The sequence below is a fragment of the Triticum dicoccoides genome, chromosome 1B (genome assembly GCF_002162155.2).
Source record: "Triticum dicoccoides isolate Atlit2015 ecotype Zavitan chromosome 1B, WEW_v2.0, whole genome shotgun sequence".
NCBI classification, from domain to species: Eukaryota; Viridiplantae; Streptophyta; class Magnoliopsida; order Poales; family Poaceae; genus Triticum; species Triticum dicoccoides.
In genome coordinates this window covers 542,365,379-542,385,857 of record NC_041381.1, presented here as the reverse complement: position 1 = coordinate 542,385,857, position 20,479 = coordinate 542,365,379, and positions in this window count along the sequence as shown.

Sequence of the window (20,479 nt, the reverse complement as noted above, 5' to 3'; positions counted from 1 at the left end):
GCGAGCCCGTGCCGCCTCCACGCACCCACCCAACGGGCGCGGTGCTCGTCGCCTCGACGTCTGGGACGGCCGAGCTAGCGGCACCAACCTCCAGGGGCCGCGGCGTCGAAGTCGCTTTTTCAAGGCGGTGGCGCACTGGCGAGGCAACTTGAAGAAGCAGCCTCACCTCGACCTCGTCCTCAGTCGGCGGCACCGGCGGGCCTACCGGTTGTTTGCCATGGGCCCTCCCAGACAGCGGTGGAGGCGGCGGCACAAGCGTGTCCGACGTGGAGGCCTCGCCGCTCTCCTTCTCCACGACGGGGTTCTCGGTGCCGGCTTCTCCGGTCTGCCCCGTGAATTCCAGAGGCGGTGGTGCGGAGGATAGTGGGGCAACGAGCAACGCCGATTGGCGACGCGCGGCCTCCTCAGCTCACCGTCTCGCCGCAAGGGCGGCTTCAGCCCCCTCCAGCTTCTTCTGGGCGGAGGCAGCCGCCTTCTCGGTCTCCGCCTTCTCCAGGCGGTCGGCCTCCTCCTCGTCGCGCTTCTCCCGCGCGTTTCGCTCCGTCGCCTCCCGGAGGTCGGCGGCGGGGTCGACCCGCCGAGTATTAGCGGACGTCTCTGCCGACCCCATGACGGAGGGGACGGCGACCCTTTTAAGGGAAAGGGGGGCCCTGAAGAAAGAAGGGGAGGAGTGTAAAAGAAGAACTCGGACAAGACTCGCCGGAGGAAAATAAAGACAAAGGTGAAAAAAAACTCACGCAGAGACTAGCGGCAGCCTCCTCACTTTCCTACGGAAGCGGTTGGCCTTCGCGGCCGCCTCCTCCCGCTTGGTCGCGGCGGCCGCCCCCTTGAACTTCTTCGACTTGCCGCCAGGCGCACTTGGCCCGCGTGGCGCCTCTTCGCGCCGCCTTGGCCGGCCAAGCCGGCAGAGGAACCCGCGCCCGAGGGGCCGACCCTTGGCTGATGGCGCGAGACGACTTCCCCTTCGGCGTCGTCCTCTGGATAGTCGGCGAAGGTGGCCGAGGGCCTGAGGCCGCTCCCCGCTCCTCCTCCTCTGCCTTCGGCGTCGGCTTCCATCGCTGCCGCCCCCAAGTCGGGGTCGTCGACGTCGCTCTCCGCACGGTCGGGGACGAACTCGCGGGGCGGTCTCGTGACGCCGGCTGCAGGCTGTATGAGGGGGTTCTAGTCCAGAAGAAACCAATAAAAATCAGAAGTCGGATTCGGCTAAAAAGGAGATAAAGCAATAAGGAGATGCGACTTACCACTGGAGGGGGGTTGGCGCGCGAGTACGGCTCCTTACCGAACTGCCAGTCCTCCCCGAGCTCGCAGTTCGCGATATGGTTCACCATGTTTGGCACCTCTGTGCGGGGCATCTCCTTGGTGCTCATCCGACTCGGGTCTCGGTGGTCGCTCATCTGACTGATCAGATGAGGCCGGCCCTAGAGCGGGAGGACTCGGCGCGCCACGAAGGCGGCCAGCAAGTCGGCCCCGACGAGGCCCTCCGACTGCGTCAAGACTTAGAATCGCGCTACGGCGGCGACTCTGGCGGGAGTCAGCGTCTTGACTCGATGAGACCAGCTGGGGAGCCTCCCAGCTGGTGCGCCGGCTTCATAAGGCGGCAGATTGACCAGTCGCCGTCAGGGGCGATGTTCTTCACGTAGAAGTACGAGCGCTGCCACATCTTCACCGACTTGATCAGCGAGATGGAAGGGAAGGGGTTGTCGGCCGTCGATCGCCGCATCGCGATGAAGGCACCGCATTGAGCCGGCACGCCGGCGACGTGCGTGCCGAGCTTAGATGAGAAAAATTCTCCCCACAGCTCGTTGGTGGGGAGAACGCCGAGAAAACCTTCGCACAGAGTGGCGAAGGCAGACAGCAGCACCACCGTGTTCGGGGTGAGGTGGTGCGGCTGGAGCCCGTGAAACTCCAAGAAGGAGCGGAAGAAGCCGCTCGCCGGCAGCCCCAGGCCGCGCATGAGGTGCGAGCGGAAGATGACCCGCTCGCCCTCCTCCGGCACCGGCGATATCTCCCTCGCCGGCGCGGCACGGGCTCGCACGAGGTGTGCACCGGGGAGGAGGCGCGTCTTGCGGAGGAACTCGATGAGGTCGTCATCTACCTCCGAGACGTCCCACACGCCGGAACGCATGGCCGAAGCCGCAGTGGCGGAGGAAGAGCTCATCGCTGTTGGTGCGGTGTGGTTCTGCTCGCCGGCGGCAAGAAGAAGGAAAGGAGGCAAGTGGAGACGGGGAGCAGGGAAGATGGGCGCGCGTGCTTTGCCGCTCCACTCCCCCCGCCTACTTATAGCCTTGAAGGCTGAGAAGCCGATGGGGCGGGCGTGGGATTAACTACGCTCAGAACCCCACGCCCCCCCATGATTTACCCCACGAAGTTACTGCACGCAGTAACAACGTGCGAAGCCTAACCGCTCACACGGCCGCAGCAGATCCGTTCGCGTGCCGAGGTGCGGTAGTGGCGGGCCCCACCTGATGGCCCGTCCCGTCGCGCGCGTGGGCAAGCAGACTGCCCTCGCCGCGTGGCGCCGCATGATAGGACCGCGGCGGGCGGCCGCGGGGAAGCGTATCAGGCACGCCGCCTGGTCTCCCGCCACGACTTCCGAGCTCCTTATAGAGCAAGGCGGCCCTCTGCGGATCCAACTTCAAATAGTCGGACCAGAGGAAGACGGCAAGCGAAGCCCAGATTCTACCACCGGAAGAATGAAACTGTTGAGGCCCCACAATGTGTCACTCTCGGAGCCTCACCAGCTTCGGGGACTACTGTCGGAGTAATGGGCCACGAGTAGGCTAACCCGAGCCCCAGAACCTTTCAAGACATCAGGGCAGGATGCGCCCCTCAAGCCGAGTCCCAGACGGCGACTCCAAGATAAGCCAACTCATGGCCAGCGACTTCCGGAGGAGCCGGCTATAGAGAGTCGGCCCGCGGCTCCACTCTCATCACGATAGGCGAGGCGAGTACGACCATGGCGTGGCCGTCACCTCCTGCTTACGAGGGGCCGGCATGGCTACAGCGTGCCATACCACTGGAGATCTCCAGCGTGGCCCGGCACTATTGCCATGCCTGCCCTGACCTCAGCCACAATGGGCGCGCACTGTGGTCACGACGGCCTACCTGTACGGCTCGGAGACGGCGGACCCGCCTGTCAGTGAGAGCATGGAAGGCGGCGGATACGCCCCGAAGGCGGCCCTGTGGGAGTCGGCTCCCTAGAGTCGGCCAGCCTCTCCCACGGGTCCCACGCGCCATTAACCAGATAAGACGGGAGGTGACAATAGTGATCGACCCGATAGACGGCGGCACTGTTGCCATGACCCCATGACCAAGCCTGCGTCATCAGAAGCACGGCTACAGTGCCGGATTCTCCGGTGGGGCCCACAAGTCAGCGGGCCCCAGCAGTCGGCGAAGAAGACAGTGGCCTGAGAGACAGACGGCTGGGGCCCGCGCCCAGCCGGATTACCATTGTACCCCTGGGGGTAGGCCTATATAAACCCCCCGAAGCACCCATGCAAAGGGTTCGAATCCATTAGCATTAGACCAGATCCTATAGGAAGGAGAGAGCTGGTCTTGCCTTCTCCTACCTCCAGAATACAGCTCTAGGAGCAACCATGTAGTCACTTTGCCTTAGTGATCATGCGGAGACCCCGCAAAGCAGCAGTAGGGGTGTTATCTCCCCCGAGAGCCCCGAAGTTGGGTAAGATTCGCCGGCGTGCATGCCTTCGCCTCATCCCGTTTCCTGGCACCGGGGACGTTCTACTCGCTCCCACCATATTAAGCTATTCTTTGGCATATGTCGCACCCAACCCCCGACAGTTATATTGTTGAATTCATTCATGATGCTACTGAAAATTATTATGAGGAAGGAACATATGCTTGTAAGAATTGCAATAATATCAAGTTCCCTCTCTATGTGTTGAAAATTTTGAAGCTATGCTTGTTTTGCCTTCCTATGCTAGTTGATTATTATTCCCATAAGTTGTTTGCTCACAAAATCCCTATGCATAGGAAGTGTGTTAGAGTTAAATGTGCTAGTCATATGCTTCATGATGCTCCCATTCTGTTTCAATTCTTATCTTTTAGGTGAGCATCATTGTCATCATCATGCCTAGCTAGAAATGCATTAAAGAAAAGCGCTTGTTGGGAGACAACCCAATATTTACCCTTACTGTTTTTGTGTGTTCACATGATTATGCTACTGTAGTAATCATGTTTTATAGCTTTTGTTTCAATAAAGTGCCAAGTAGAACCTTTGGGAAGACTTGGGTGAAGTCTATATGATCTTGCTGTAAAAAACAGAAACTTTAGCGCTCATGAGAATAGCTGCCATTGTTTACTGAATAGTGCTTTTATGTTGATTATTTTTGCAGATGATTAATAGACAAATTACTCAGGTCCACCAATTTATTTCAGAATTGTTTGAGTTCCAGAAGTATACGTTTGATGCAGATTACTACAGATTGTTCTGTTTTGACAGATTCTGTTTCCATTGTGTTGTTTTCTTATTTTGATTAATCTATGAGTAGTATCGGAGGATATAAACCATAGAGAAGTTAGAATACAGTAGATATTACACCAGTATGAATTTAGAATGAGTTCATTACAGTACCTAAGTGGTGGTTTTATTTTCTTATACTAACGGAGCTTACGAGTTTTGTTTTGAGTTTTGTGTGGTTGAAGTTTTCAAGTTTTGGGTAAAGATTCAATGGAATACAAAATAAGGAGTGTAAAGCACCTAAGATTGGGGATTCCCAAGGCACCCCAAGGTAATATACAAGGACAACCAAGACCCTAAGCTTGGGGATGCCCCGGAAGGCATCCCCTCTTTCGTCTTCGTTCATCGGTAACTTTACTTGGAGCGATATTTTTATTCGCCACATGATATGTGTTTTGCTTGGAGCATCATTTATTTTGTCAGTATTTGCTTGCTTTTTTTAGAATAATGGTTTTCACCTATATTTTCAATAAAAAAACAAGGATATCCTTTACCATGCTTATTTTGCTAGTATACATGTTGCTGTTTGAAAACAGAAAGTTTACCGCTGTTGCAAAAATTCCCTAGAAAAGTCAGAGAATGGTATATGTTGAAAGTTTTTGCATATTGAGTTCTGATAAATATTCTACAACGTAGTATTTTTCTCACAATTTTAGGATTTAGGTAAGTATGATTAATCTTGCATTCTTTACAGACTGTACTGTTTCAGCAGATTGCTGTTATGTTTGCATTGTTTGCATATGCTTGCTTGTTTAATGATTCTATTTGAGGATAGGAGTATTAAATATGCAGAGGCATTTAGTATGCAATGTTGAATAATAATTCGAGTGATTTGTTACAGTAGAGAATGATAAGGTTTTGCATTGGTTTATACTAACCTATCTCACGAGTTCTTATTGAGTTTGTTGTGGATGAAGCTTTTGATAAAAAGAAGACAAACCATGATATGAGAGGAATTAAGGAGACATAAAAGCTCAAGCTTGGGGATGCCCAAGGCACCCCAAGATAATATTTCAAGAAGTCTCAAGCATCTAAGCTTGGGGATGCCCCGGTAGGCATCCCACCTTTCTTCTTCAACAACTATCGGTTAGTATCGGTTGAGCCTAAGTTTTTGCTTCTTCACATGAGTTGTGCTATCCTTGCAATGTCATTTTGTTTTGCTTTGCTTGCTGTTTGAATAAAATACCAAGATCTGAAATTCTTGAATGAGAGAGAGTCTTCACATAGTTACACAACTATTTAGTTACTCATTGATCTTCACTTATATCTTTTTGGAGTAGTTTGTCATTTACTCGTGTGCTTCACTTATATCCTATGAGTAAATGGTTGAATGAGTTGAATGCCATAAATCTGAAATTTATATGTTTCATTTGCTTATCCCATGGGGAGTAATGACTTCACATCTAAGAAGTAGAGGTTTATTGAAGGTTAGCAAACATTGTATTGGTCATTTGAACAATTCATGAAAGAATATTGAAGGAAGAGAGATTTCACATATAAATATACTATCCTAGACATCTTTTTATAATTGTGAGCACTCATTAAGTATGACATGCTAAAGAGTAGATGTTGGACAAGGAAGACAACGTAATGGGTTATCTTTTCTCACATCTCAGTTAAAGTATATTGTCATGGATCATTCAAACATGTTGAGCTTGCCTTTCCCCTCATGCTAGCCAAAATTCCTTGCACCAAGTAGAGATACTACTTGTGCTTCCAAATATCCTTAAACCCAGTTTTTTGCCATGAGTGTCCACCATACCTACCTATATGCGGTATTTACCTGCCGTTCCAAGTAAATTTGCATGTGCCAAACTCTAAACCTTCAAATAATAATCTGTTTTGTATGCCCGAATCGCTCATGTAGCGACTGGGGGCTGTCAGTATCTTCCATGCTAGGTGGGTTATTCTCAAGATGAGTGGACTCCGCTCATCATTCACGAGAAAAATGGCTGGTAACCGGGATGCCCAGTCCCATGATCAAAAGATCAAAATCAAATCAAAAATAATTGGAAACAAAACTCCCCCAGGTTTGATGTTAGTTGGAGGCACCCTTTGTTTCGGGCAAGCCATGGATTGATGATTGTTGGTGGAGGGGGAGTAAAAACTTTTACCATTCTGTTTGGGAACCGCCTATAATGTATGTAGTATGGAAGATATTTGGAACTCTTGGTTGTTATGTTGACAATGAGATCATACCTCTCAAAATTATTTATCTCTATTTCAAAATTGAGCTCTGGCACCTCTGCAAATCCATGCTTCCCTCTTCGAAGGGCCTATCTTTTACTTTATTTCTATTACTTTATGCAAGAGTCGAGGTGATCTTCACCTTTCCATTTTTCATTTTATCCTTTGGCAAGCACTTCGTGTTGGAAAGATCCTGATATATATCCAATTGGATGTAAGTTAGCATGAACTATTATTGTTGACATCACCCAAAGGTGAATACGTTGGGAGGCAACACTATAAGCCCCTATCTTTCTCAGTGTCCGATCAAAACTTTATAACCATAAGTATTGCGTGAGTGTTAGCAATTGTAGAAGACTATATGATAGTTGAGTATGTGAAGTTTGCTAAATCAAAGCTCTGACATAGACCCTTCCTGAAAATAGGATGAATTGTAATTGTTTGATGATTGAGAATGAAGTTTGCTAGTTTATGGTTTATGCTTTAACATGTGAATTGCTTGTTACTTGTTGTGAGAAGTTTTTGAAGGAAATATGCCCTAGAGGCAATAATAAAGTTATTATTTATTTCCTTATTTCATGATAAATGTTTATTATTCATGCTAAAATTGTATTAACCGGAAACATAATACATGTGTGAATACATAGACAAACATATAGTCACTAGTATGCCTCTACTTGACTAGCTCATTAATCAAAGACGGTTATGTTTTCTAACCATAGACATGTGTTGTCATTTGATTAATGGGATCACATCATTAGGAGAATGATGTGATTGACATGACCCATTGCCGTTAGCCTAGCACTTGATCGTTTAGTATAATGCTATTGCTTTCTTCATGACTTATACATGTTCCTGTAACTATGAGATTATGCAACTCCCGTTTATCGGAGGAACATTTTGGGTACTACCAAACGTCACAACGTAACTGGGTGATTATAAAGGAGTACTACAGGTGTCTCCGAAGGTACATGTTGAGTTGGTGTATTTCGAGATTAGGTTTTGTCACTCCGATTGTCGGAGAGGTATCTCTGGGCCCTCTCGGTAATGCACATCACTATAAGCCTTGCAAGCAGTGTGACCAATGAGTTGGTTACAGGGATGATACATTATGTAACGAGTAAAGAGACTTGCCGGTGACGAGATTGAACTAGGTATTGGATACCGACGATCGAATCTCGGTCAAGTAACATACCGATGACAAAGGGAACAAAGTATGTTGTTATGCGGTTTGACCGATAAAGATCTTCGTAGAATATGTAGGAGCCAATATGGGCATCCAGGTTCCGCTATTGGCTATTGACCAAGAATAGTTCTAGGTCATGTCTACATAGTTCTCGAACCCGTAGGGTCCGCACGCTTAAGGTTTCGATGACAGTTATATAATGAGTTTATGAGTTTTGATGTACCGAAGGAGTTCGGAGTCCCGGATGAGATCGGGGACATGACGAGTAGTCTCGAAATGGTTAAGACGTAAAGATCGATATATTGGACGACTATATTCGGAGTTCGGAAAGGTTCCGAGTGATTCGGGTATTTTTTGGAGTACCGGAGAGTTACGGGAATTCGCCGGGGAGTATATGGGCCTTATTGGGCCATACGGAAATAGAGAAGAGAGGCCAAAAGGAAGGAGGCGCGCAGCCCCCCTCTAGTCCGAATTGGACAAGGGGTGCGGCCCCCTTTTCCTTCCTCCTCTCCCCCTCTTTCCCCCTTCTCCTACTCCAACAAGGAAGGAGGGAGTCCTACTCCCGATGGGAGTAGGACCCCCCTTGGCGCGCCCCCTCCTAGGGCCGGCCTCCTCCCCCCTTGCTCCTTTATATACGGGGGCAGGGGGGAACCTCTAGGAACAACACACAAGTTGATCTACGGATCGTTCCTTAGCCGTGTGCGGTGCCCCCCTCCACCATATTCCACCTCGGTCATATCGTCGCGGAATTTAGGCGAAGCCCTGTGCCGATAGAACATCATCATCGTCACCACGCCGTCGTGCTGACGGAACTCATCTCCGGAGCTTTGCTGGATCGGAGTCCGGAGATCGTCATCGAGCTGAACGTGTGCTGAACTCGGAGGTGCCGTACGTTCGGCGCTTGGATCGGTCGGATCGTGAAGACGTACGACTACATCAACCGCGTTGTGCTAACGCTTCCGCTTACGGTCTACGAGGGTACGTGGACGTACACTCTCCCCTCTTGTTGCTATGCCATCACCATGATCTTGCGTGTGCATAGGAAATTTTTTGAAATTACTATGTTCCCCAACAGTGGCATCCGAGCCTAGGTTTTATGCGTTGATGTTATATGCACGAGTAGAACACAAGTGAGTTGTGGGCGATACAAGTCATACTGCTTACCAGCATGTCATACTTTGGTTCGGCGGTATTGTGAGATGAAGCGGCCCGGACCGACATTACGCGTATGCTTACGCGAGACTGGTTTCATCGTTACGAGCACTCGTGGTTAAAGGTGGCTGGCGGGTGTCTGTCTCTCTCACTTTAGCTGAATCGAGTGTGGCTACGCCCGGTCCTTGCGAAGGTTAAAACAGCACCAACTTGACGAACTATTGTTGTGGTTTTTATGCGTAGGTAAGAACGGTTCTTGCTAAAGCCCGTAGCAGCCACGTAAAATTTGCAACAATAAAGTAGAGGACGTCTAACTTGTTTTTGCAGGGCATGTTGTGATGTGATATGGTCAAGACGTGATGCTATATTTTATTGTATGAGATGATCATGTTTTGTAACCGAAGTTATCGGCAACTGGCAGGAGCCATATGGTTGTCGCTTTATTGTATGAAATGCAAACGCCCTGTAATTGCTTTACTTTATCACTAAGCGGTAGCGATAGTCGTAGAAGCAATAGATGGCGTAACGACAACGATGCTACGATGGAGATCAAGGTGTCGCGCCGGTGATGATGGTGATCACGATGGTGCTTCGAAGATGGAGATCACAAGCACAAGATGATGGCCATATCATATCACTTATATTGATTGCATGTGATGTTTATCCTTTATGCATCTTATCTTGCTTTGATTGACGGTAGCATTTTAAGATGATCTCTCACTAATAATCAAGAAGTGTTCTCCCTGAGTATGCACCGTTGCGAAAGTTCTTCGTGCTGAGACACCACGTAATGATCGGGTGTGATAGGCTCTACGTTCAAATACAACGGGTGCAAAACAGTTGCACACGCGGAATACTCAGGTCATACTTGACGAGCCTAGCATATACAGATATCGCCTCGGAACACGGAGACCAAAAGGTCGAGCGTGAATCATATAGTAGATATGATCAACATAGTGATGTTCACCATTGAAAACTACTCCATCTCACGTGATGATCGGACATGGTTTAGTTGATTTGGATCACGTGATCACTTAGATGACTAGAGAGATGTCTGTCTAAGTGGGAGTTCTTTAGTAATATGATTAATTGAACTTAAATTTATCATGAACTTAGTCCTGGTAGTATTTTTCGAATTATGTGTAGATCAATAGCTTGCGTTGTTGCTTTCATATGTTTATTTTGATATGTTCCTAGAGAAAATTGTGTTGAAAGATGTTAGTAGCAATGATGCGGATTGGATCCGTGATCTGAGGTTTATCCTCATTGCTGCACAGAAGAATTATGTCCTTAATGCACCGCTAGGTGACAGACCTATTGCAGGAGCAGATGCAGACATTATGAACGTTTGGCTAGCTCAATATGATGACTACTTGATAGTTTAGTGCACCATGCTTAATGGCTTAGAATCGGGACTTCAAAGACGTTTTGAACGTCATGGACCATATAAGATGTTCCAGGTATTGAAGTTAATATTTCAAGCAAATACCCGAGTTGAGAGATATGAAGTCTCCAACAAGTTCTATAGCTAAAAGATGGAGGAGAATCGCTCAACTAGTGAGCATGTGCTCAGATTGTCTGGGAACTTCAATCGCTTGAATCAAATGGGAGTTAATCTTCCAGATAAGATAGTGATTGACAGAATTCTCTAGTCACCATCACCAAGTTAGTAGAACTTTGTGATGAACTATAGTATGCAAAGGATGACGAAAACGATTCCCAAGCTCTTCGTGATGTTGAAATCGACGAAGGTAGAAATCAAGAAGAGCATCAAGTGTTGATGATTGACAAGACCACTAGTTTCAAGAAAAGGGGCAAAGGGAAAGAAAGGGAAGCTTCAAGTAGAATGGCAAACAAGTTGTCACGCCCGTGAAGAAGCCCAAAGCTGGACCTAAGCCTGAAACTAAGTGCTTACACTGCAAAGGAAATAGTCACTGGAAGCGGAAATGCCCTAAATATTTGGTGGATAAGAAGGAGGGCAAAGTGAACAAGGGTGTATTTGATATACAGGTGTTTGATGTGTACCTTACTAGTGTTTATAGTAGCCCCTGAGTATTTGATACTTGTTCGGTTGCTAAGATTAGTAAATCGAAACAGGAGTTACATAATAAACAGAGACTAGTTGAGGGGAAGTGACGATGAGTGTTGGAAATAGTTCCAAGATTGATATGATCATCATCACACACTCCCTATATTTTCGAGATTAGTGTTAAACCTAAATAAATGTTATTTAGCATTTGCGTTGAGCATGAATATGATTTGATCATGTTTGTTGTGATACGGTTATTCATTTGAAGTTAAAGAATAATTGTTATTCTGTTTACATGAATAAAACTTCGATGGTTATACACCCAATGAAAATAGTTTGTTGGATCTCGATCATAGTAATACACATATTCATAATATTGATGCCAAAAGATGCAAAGTTAATAATGATAGTGCAACTTATTTGTGGCACTGCCATTTGGGTCATATCGGTGTAAAGCGCATGAAGAAACTCCATAAAGATGGATTTTTGGAATCACTTGGTTATGAATCATTTGATGCTTGCGAACCGTGCCTTTTGGGCAAGATGACTAAAACTCCGTTCTCCGGAACAATGGAACAAGCTACTGACTTATTGGAAATAATACATACCAATGTATGCGATCCAATGAGTGTTGATGCTCGTGGCAAGTATCATTATTTTCTGACCATCACAAGATGATTTGAGCAGATATGAGTATATCTACTTGATGAAACAGAAGTCTGAAATAGTTGAAATGTTCAAAGAATTTTAGAGTGAAGTGGAAAAATCATCGTAACAAGAAAATAAAGTTTCTGCAATCTGATCGCGGAGACGAATATTTGAGTTACGAGTTTGGTCTTCAATTAAAACAATGTGGAATAGTTTCACAGCTCATGCCACCTGGAACACCACAAGGTTATGGTGTGTCCGAACATCGTAACCGCACTTTATTGATATGGTGCGATCTATGATGTCTCTTACTGATTTACCACTATTGTTTTGGGGTTATGCATTAGAGACAGCTGCATTCACGTTAAAAAGGGCACCATCTAAATCCGTTGAGACGACAACATATGAACTGTGGTTTAGCAAGAAACCCAAGTTGTCGTTTCTTAAAGTTTGGGGTTGTGATGCTTATGTGAAAAAGTTTCATCCTGATAAGCTCAAACCCAAATCGGAGAAGTGTGTCTTCATAGAATACCCAAAGGAAACTGTTGGGTACACCTTCTATCACAAATCCGAAGGCAAGATTTTCGTTGCTAAAAATGGATCCTTTCTAGAGAAGGAGTTTCTCTCGAAAGAAGTGAGTGGGAGGAAAGTAGAACTTGATGAGGTAACTGTACCTTCTCCCGAATTGGAAAATAGTTCATCACTAAAATCAGTTCCAGTGATTCCTACACCAATTAGTGAGGAAGCTAATGATGATGATCATGAAACTTCAGATCAAGTTACTACAGAACCTCGTAGGTCTTCCAGAGTACGGTCCGCACCAGAGTGGTACGGTAATCCTGTTCTGAAAGTCATGTTACTAGACCATGATAAACCTACGAACTATGAGGAAGCGATGATGAGCCCAGATTCCGCAAAGTGGCTGGAGGCCATGAAATCTGAGATAGGATCCATGTATGAGAACAAAGTGTGGACTTTGGTGGACTTGCCCGATGATCGGCAAGCCATAAGAAATAAATGGATCTTCAAAAGGAAGACGGACGTTGATAGTAGTGTTACTATTTACAAAGCTCGACTTGTCGCAAAAAGGTTTTTTGACAAGTTCAAGGTGTTGACTACAATGAGATTTTCTCAACTGTAGCGATGCTTAAATCTGTCCGAATCATGTTAGCAATTTCCACATTTTATGAAATCTGGCAAATGGATGTCAAAACTACATTCCTTAATGTTTTTCTTAAAGAAGAGTTGTATATGATGCAACCAGAAGGTTTTGTCAATCCTAAAAGTGCTAACAAAATGTGCAAGCTCCAGCAATCCATCTATGGACTGGTGCAAGCACCTCAGAGTTGGAATATACGCTTTGATAAGTTGATCAAAGCATATAGTTTTATACAGACTTACGGTGAAGCCTGTATTTACAAGAAAGTGAGTGGGAGCACTACAACACTTCTGATAAGTATATGTGAATGACATATTGTTGATCGGAAATAATGTAGAATTATTCTGCAAAGCATAAAGGAGTATTTGAAAGGAGTTCTTTAAAAGAAAGACCTCAGTAAAGCTACTTACATATTGAGCATCAAGATCTATTGAGATAGATCAAGACGCTTGATAAGTTTTTCAATAAGTACATACCTTGATAAATTTTTGAAATAGTTCAAAATGGAATAGTCAAAGAAGGAGTTCTTGCCTGTGTTGCAAGGTGTGAAGTTGAGTAAGACTCAAGACCCGACCATGGCAGAAAATAGAAAGAGAATGAAAAGTCATTCCCTATGCCTCAGTCATAGGTTCTATAAAGTATGCTATGCTGTGAACCAGACATATTGTATACCTTGCTCTGAGTTTGGCAAAGGAATACAATTTTGATCTAATAGTAGATCACTGGACAACGGTCAAGAATATCCTTAGTGAGGACTAAGGAGATGTTTCTCGATTATGGAGGTGATAAAAGAGCCTGTCATAAAAGTTACAATGATGCAAACATTTACACCAATCCAGATGACTCTAAGTCTCAATCTGGATACATATTGAAAGTGGGAGCAATTAGCTAGAGTAGCTCCGTGCAGAGCATTGTGAACATAGAATATTTGCGAAATACATACGGCTCTGAATATGACAGACCCGTTGACTAAGCTTCTCTCACGAGCAAAACATGATCATACCTTAGTACTCTTTTGGGTGTTAATCACATAGCGATGTGAACTAGATTATTGACTCTAGTAAAGCCCTTTGGGTGTTGATCACATGACAATGTGAACTATTGGTATTAATCACATACAGATGTGAATATTGGTGTTAAATCACATGGTGATGTGAACTAGATTATTGACTCTAGTGCAAGTGGGAGACTGAAGGAAATATGCCCTAGAGGCAATAATAAAGTTATTATTTATTTCCTTATTTCATGAGAAATGTTTATTATTCATGCTAAAATTGTATTAACCGGAAACATAATACATGTGTGAATACATAGACAAACATATAGTCACTAGTATGCCTCTACTTGACTAGCTCATTAATCAAAGACGGTTATGTTTCCTAACCATAGACATGTGTTGTCATTTGATTAATGGGATCACATCATTAGGAGAATGATGTGATTGACATGACCCATTGCCGTTAGCCTAGCACTTGATCGTTTAGTATATTGCTATTGCTTTCTTCATGACTTATACATGTTCCTGTAACTATGAGATTATGCAACTCCCGTTTACCGGAGGAACACTTTGGGTACTACCAAACGTCACAACGTAACTGGGTGATTATAAAGGAGTACTACAGGTGTCTCCGAAGGTACATGTTGAGTTGGCGTATTTCGAGATTAGGTTTTGTCACTCCGATTGTCGGAGAGGTATCTCTGGGCCCTCTCGGTAATGCACATCACTATAAGCCTTGCAAGCAATGTGACCAATGAGTTGGTTACAGGGATGATGCATTACATAACGAGTAAAGAGACTTGTCGGTAACGAGATTGAACTAGGTATTGGATACCGACGATCGAATCTCGGGCAAGTAACATACCGATGACAAAGGGAACAAAGTATGTTGTTATGCGGTTTGACCGATAAAGATCTTCGTAGAATATGTAGGAGCCAATATGGGCATCCAGGTTCCTCTATTGGCTATTGACCAAGAATAGTTCTAGGTCATGTCTACATAGTTCTCGAACCCGTAGGGTCCGCACGCTTAAGGTTTCGATGACAGTTATATTATGAGTTTATGAGTTTTGATGTACCGAAGGAGTTCGGAGTCCCGGATGAGATCGGGGACATGACGAGGAGTCTCGAAATGGTCGAGACATAAAGATCTATATATTGGACAACTATATTCGGAGTTCGGAAAGGTTCCGAGTGATTCGGGTATTTTTCGGAGTACCGGAGAGTTACGGGAATTCGCCGGGGAGTATATGGGCCTTATTGGGCCATACGGGAATAGAGGAGAGAGGCCAAAAGGAAGGAGGCGCGCAGCCCCCCTCTAGTCCGAATTGGACAAGGGGTGCGGCCCCCTTTTCCTTCCTCCTCTCCCCCTCTTTCCCCCTTCTCCTACTCCAACAAGGAAGGAGGGAGTCCTACTCCCGATGGGAGTAGGACTCCCCTTGGTGCGCCCCCTCCTAGGGCCGGCCTCCTCCCCCCTTGCTCCTTTATATACGGGGGCAGGGGGCACCTCTAGGAACAACACACAAGTTGATCTACGGATCGTTCCTTAGCCGTGTGCGGTGCCCCCCTCCACCATATTCCACCTCGGTCATATCGTCGCGGAGTTTAGGCGAAGCCCTGCGCCGGTAGAACATCATCATCATCACCATGCCGTCGTGCTGATGGAACTCATCTCCGGAGCTTTGCTGGATCGGAGTCCGGAGATCGTCATCGAGCTGAACATGTGCTGAACTCGGAGGTGCCGTACGTTCGGCACTTGGATCGGTCGGATCGTGAAGACGTACGACTACATCAACCGCGTTGTGCTAACGCTTCCGCTTACGGTCTACGAGGGTACGTGGACGTACACTCTCCCCTCTCGTTGCTATGACATCACCATGATCTTGCGTGTGCGTAGGAAATTTTTTGAAATTACTACGTTCCCCAACAGTTTTATGAGATGAACTATCATTGTGACTTATAATGATGCTAGAAAAGGTGATTGAAATTATCATTGATCAAACTTGTGCACCTTCTAGCATTCACACTTCATAAATTCTTTCTTTTATCATTTACCTACTCGAGGACGAGTAGGAATTAAGCTTGGGGATGCTGATACGTCTCCAACGTATCTATAATTTATGAAGCATTCATGCTATTTTATTATCTATTTTGAATGATTACGGGCTTTATTATACACTTTTATATTAATTTTGGGACTAACCTATTAACCAGAGGCCCAACCCATATTGCTATTTATTGCCTGTTTCAGTATTTCGAAGAAAATATCAAACGTAGTCCAAACGGAATGAAACCTTCGGGAGCGTGATTTTTGGAAAGGATATGATCCGGGAGACTTGGAGTTCAAGCCAGGGGAGGTTCGAGGAAGCCAGGAGATAGGAGGGAGCGCCCACCCCCCTGGGCGCGCCCCCTGTCTCCTCGGCCCCTCGAGGCTCCCCCGACCGACATTTTTCGCCTATATAAGCCCACGTACCCTAAAAACATCAGAGGAGAAGATAGATCAGGAGTTCCGCCACCGCAAGCCTCTGTAGCCACCAAAAACCTCTCGGGACCCTGTTCCGGCACCCTGCCGGAGGGGGAACCCATCACCGGTGGCCATCTTCATCATCCCGGCGCTCTCCATGATGAGGAGGGAGTAGTTCACCCTCGGGGCTGAGGATATGTATTAGTAGCTATGTGTTTGATCTCTCTCTCTCTCTCTCTCTCTCTCTCTCTCTCTCTCGTGTTCTCTCTATGGCACGATCTTGATGTATCGCGAGCTTTGCTATTATAGTTGGATCTTATGATGTTTCTCCCCTTCTACTCTCTTGTAATGGATTGAGTTTTCCCTTTGAAGTTATCTTATCGGATTGAGTCTTTAATGATTTGAGAACACTTGATGTATGTCTTGCCGTGCTTATCTATGGTGACAATGGGATATTCACGTGATCCAGTCGATGTATGTTTTGGTGATCAACTTGTGGGTTTCATGACCTTGGGAATCTATGTATAGGGGTTGGCACACGTTTTTGTCTTGACTCTCCGGTAGAAACTTTGGGGCACTCTTTGAAGTACTTTGTGTTGGTTGGATAGATGAATCTGAGATTGTGTGATGCATATCGTATAATCATGCCCATGGATACTTGAGGTGACAATGGAGTATCTAGGTGACATTAGGGTTTTGGTTGATTTGTGTCTTCAGGTGTTATTCTAGTACGAACTCTTGAAAAGATTGATCCGAAAGAATAACTTTGAGGTGGTTTCGTACCCTACCATAATCTCTTCGTTTGTTCTCCGCTATTAGTGGCTTTGGAGTGACTCTTTGTTGCATGTTGAGGGATTGTTATATGATCTATTTATGTTATTATTGTTGAGAGAACTTGCACTAGTGAAAGTATGAACCCTATGCCTTGTTTCCTATCATTGCAATACCGTTTGTGCTCACTTTTATCATTAGTTACCTTGCTGTTTTTATATTTTCAGATTACAAAAACCTTTATCTACTATCCATATTGCACTTGTATCACCATCTCTTCACCGAACTAGTGCATCTATACAATTTACCATTGTATTGGGTGTGTTGGGGACACAAGAGACTCTTTGTTATTTAGTTGCAGGGTTGTTTGAGAGAGACCATCTTCTTCCTACGCCTCCCACAGATTGATAAACCTTAGGTAATCCACTTGAGGGAAATTTGCTACTGTCCTACAAACCTCTGCACTTGGAGGCCCAACAACGTCTACAAGAAGAAGTTTGTGTAGTAGACATCACTACCGAACCTCGTAGGTCTTCCAAAGTAAGATCCGCACCAGAGTGGTACGGTAATCCTGTTCTGGAAGTCATGTTACCAGACCATGGTGAACCTACGAACTATGAGGAAGTGATGATGAGCCCAGATTCTGCGAAATGGCTTGAGGCCATGAAATCTGAGATGGGATCCATGTATGAGAACAGAGTGTGGACTTTGGTGGACTTGCCCAATGATTGGCAAGCCATAGAAAATAAATGGATTCAAGAAGAAGACTGACACAAACGGAAATGTTACTATCTACAAAGCTCGATTTGTTGCGAAAGGTTTTCGACAAGTTCAAGGAGTTGACTACGATGAGACTTTCTCACCCATAGCGATGCTTAAGTCTGTCCGAATCATGTTAGCAATTGCCGCATTTTATTATTATGAAATTTGGCAAATGGATGTCAAAACTGCATTCCTGAATGGATTTCTGGAATAAGAGTTGTATATGATGCAACCAGAAGGTTTTGTCGATCCAAAGGGTGCTAACAAAGTGTGCAAGCCCCAACGATCCATTTATGGACTGGTGCAAGACTCTCGGAGTTGGAATAAACGCTTTGATAGTGTGATCAAAGCATATGGTTTTATACAGACTTTTGGAGAAGCCTGTATTTACAAGAAAGTGAGTGGGAGCTCTGTAGCATTTCTAATATTATATGTGGATGACATATTGTTGATTGGAAATGATATAGAATTTCTGGATAGCATAAAGGGATACCTGAATAAGAGTTTTTCCATGAAAGACCTCGGTGAAGCTGCTTACATATTGGGCATCAAGATGTATAGCGATAGATCAAGACACTTAATTGGACTTTCACAAAGTACATACCTTGATAAAGTTTTGAAGAAGTTCAAAATGGATCAGTCAAAGAAAGGGTTCTTGCCTGTGTTACAAGGTGTGAAGTTGAGTCAGACTCAATGCCCGACCACTATAGAAGATAGAGAGAAAATGAAAGTCATTCCCTATGCTTCAGCCATACGTTCTATCATTTATGCAATGTTGTGTACCAGACCTGATGTGTGCCTTGCTATGAGCATAGCAGGGAGGTACCAAAGTAATCTCGGAGTGGAGCACTGGACAGCGGTCAAGAACATCTTGAAATACCTGAAAAGGACTAAGGATATGTTTCTCGTTTATGGAGATAAAAAAGAGCTCGTCATAAACGGTTACGTCAATGCAAGCTTTGACACTGATCCGGATGACTCTAAGTCGCAAACTGGATATGTGTTTTTATTGAATGGAGGAGCTGTCAGTTGGTGCAATTCCAAGCAAAGCGTCATGGCGGGATCTACATGTGAAGCGGAGTACATTGCTGCTTCAGAAGCAGAAAATGAAGGAGTTTGGATGAAGGAGTTCATATCCTATCTAGGTGTCATACCTAGTGCATCGGGTCCAATGAAAATCTTTTGTGACAATACTCGTGCAATTGCCTTAGCAAAGGAATCTAGATTTCACAAGAGAACCAAGCACATCAAGAGATGCTTCAATTCCATCCGTCATCAAGTGTCGGAAGGGGACATAGAGATTTGCAAGATATATACGGATCTGAATGTTGCAGACCCGTTGACTAAGCCTCTTCCACGAGCAAAACATGATCAGTACCAAAGCTCCATGGGTGTTAGAATCATTACTATGTAATCTAGATTATTGACTCTAGTGCAAGTGGGAGACTGAAGGAAATATACCCTAGAGGCAATAATAAAGTTATTATTTATTTCCTTATTTCATGATAAATGTTTATTATTCATACTAGAATTGTATTAACCGGAAACTTAGTACATGTTTGAATACATAGACAAAACATATTGTCCCTAGTATGCCTCTACTTGACTAGCTCGTTAATCAAAGATGGTTATGTTTCCTAACCATAGACATGTGTTTTCATTTGATGAACGGGATCACATCATTAGAGAATGATGTGATGGACATGACCCATCCGTTAGCTTAGCATTATGATCGTTACAGTTTCATTGCTACTGCTTTCTTCATGACTTATACATGTTCCTCAAACTATGAGATTATGCAACTCCCGAATAGCGGAGGAGCACTTTGTGTGCTACCAAACGTCACAACGTAAATGGGTGATTATAAATGTCCTCTACAGGTGTCTCCGAAGGTGTTTGTTGGGTTGGCATAGATCAAGATTAGGATTTGTCACTCCGTATTTCAGAGAGGTATCTCTGGGCCCTCTCGGTAATACTCATCACTATAAGCCTTGCAAGCATTGTGACTAATGAGTTAGTTGCGGGATGAAGTATTACGGAACGAGTAAAGAGACTTGCCGGTAACGAGATTGAACTAGGTATGATGATACCGACGATCGAATCTCGGGCAACTAACATACCGATGACAAAGGGAACAGCATATGTTGTTATGTGGTTTGACCGATAAAAATCTTCATAGAATATGTAGGAGCCAATATGAGCATCCGAGTTCCGCTATTGGTTATGGACCGGAGACGTGTCTCGGTCATGTCTACATAGTTCTCGAACCCGTAGGGTTCACACGCTTAACGTTCATTGACGATTAGTATTATGAGTTATGTGTTTTGATGACCGAAGTTTGTTCGGAGTCCTGGATGAGATTAAGGACATGACAAGGAGCCTCTAAATGGTTGAGACATAAAGATTGATATATTGGACGGCTATATTTGGACACCGGAAGTGTTTCGAAGAAGTTTTGAATAAAACTGGAGTGTCGAAGGGTTATCGGAACTCCCGGGGGAACTAATGGGCCTCGATGGGCCTTAGTTGAGAGAGAGAGAGGTGCATCCAGGACAGGCCGCACGCCCCCTTGGGTCTGAATTGGACTAGGAGGGGGGCGGCGCCCCCCTTTCCTTCTCCCTCTCCCTCTCCTTCCTTCCCCCTC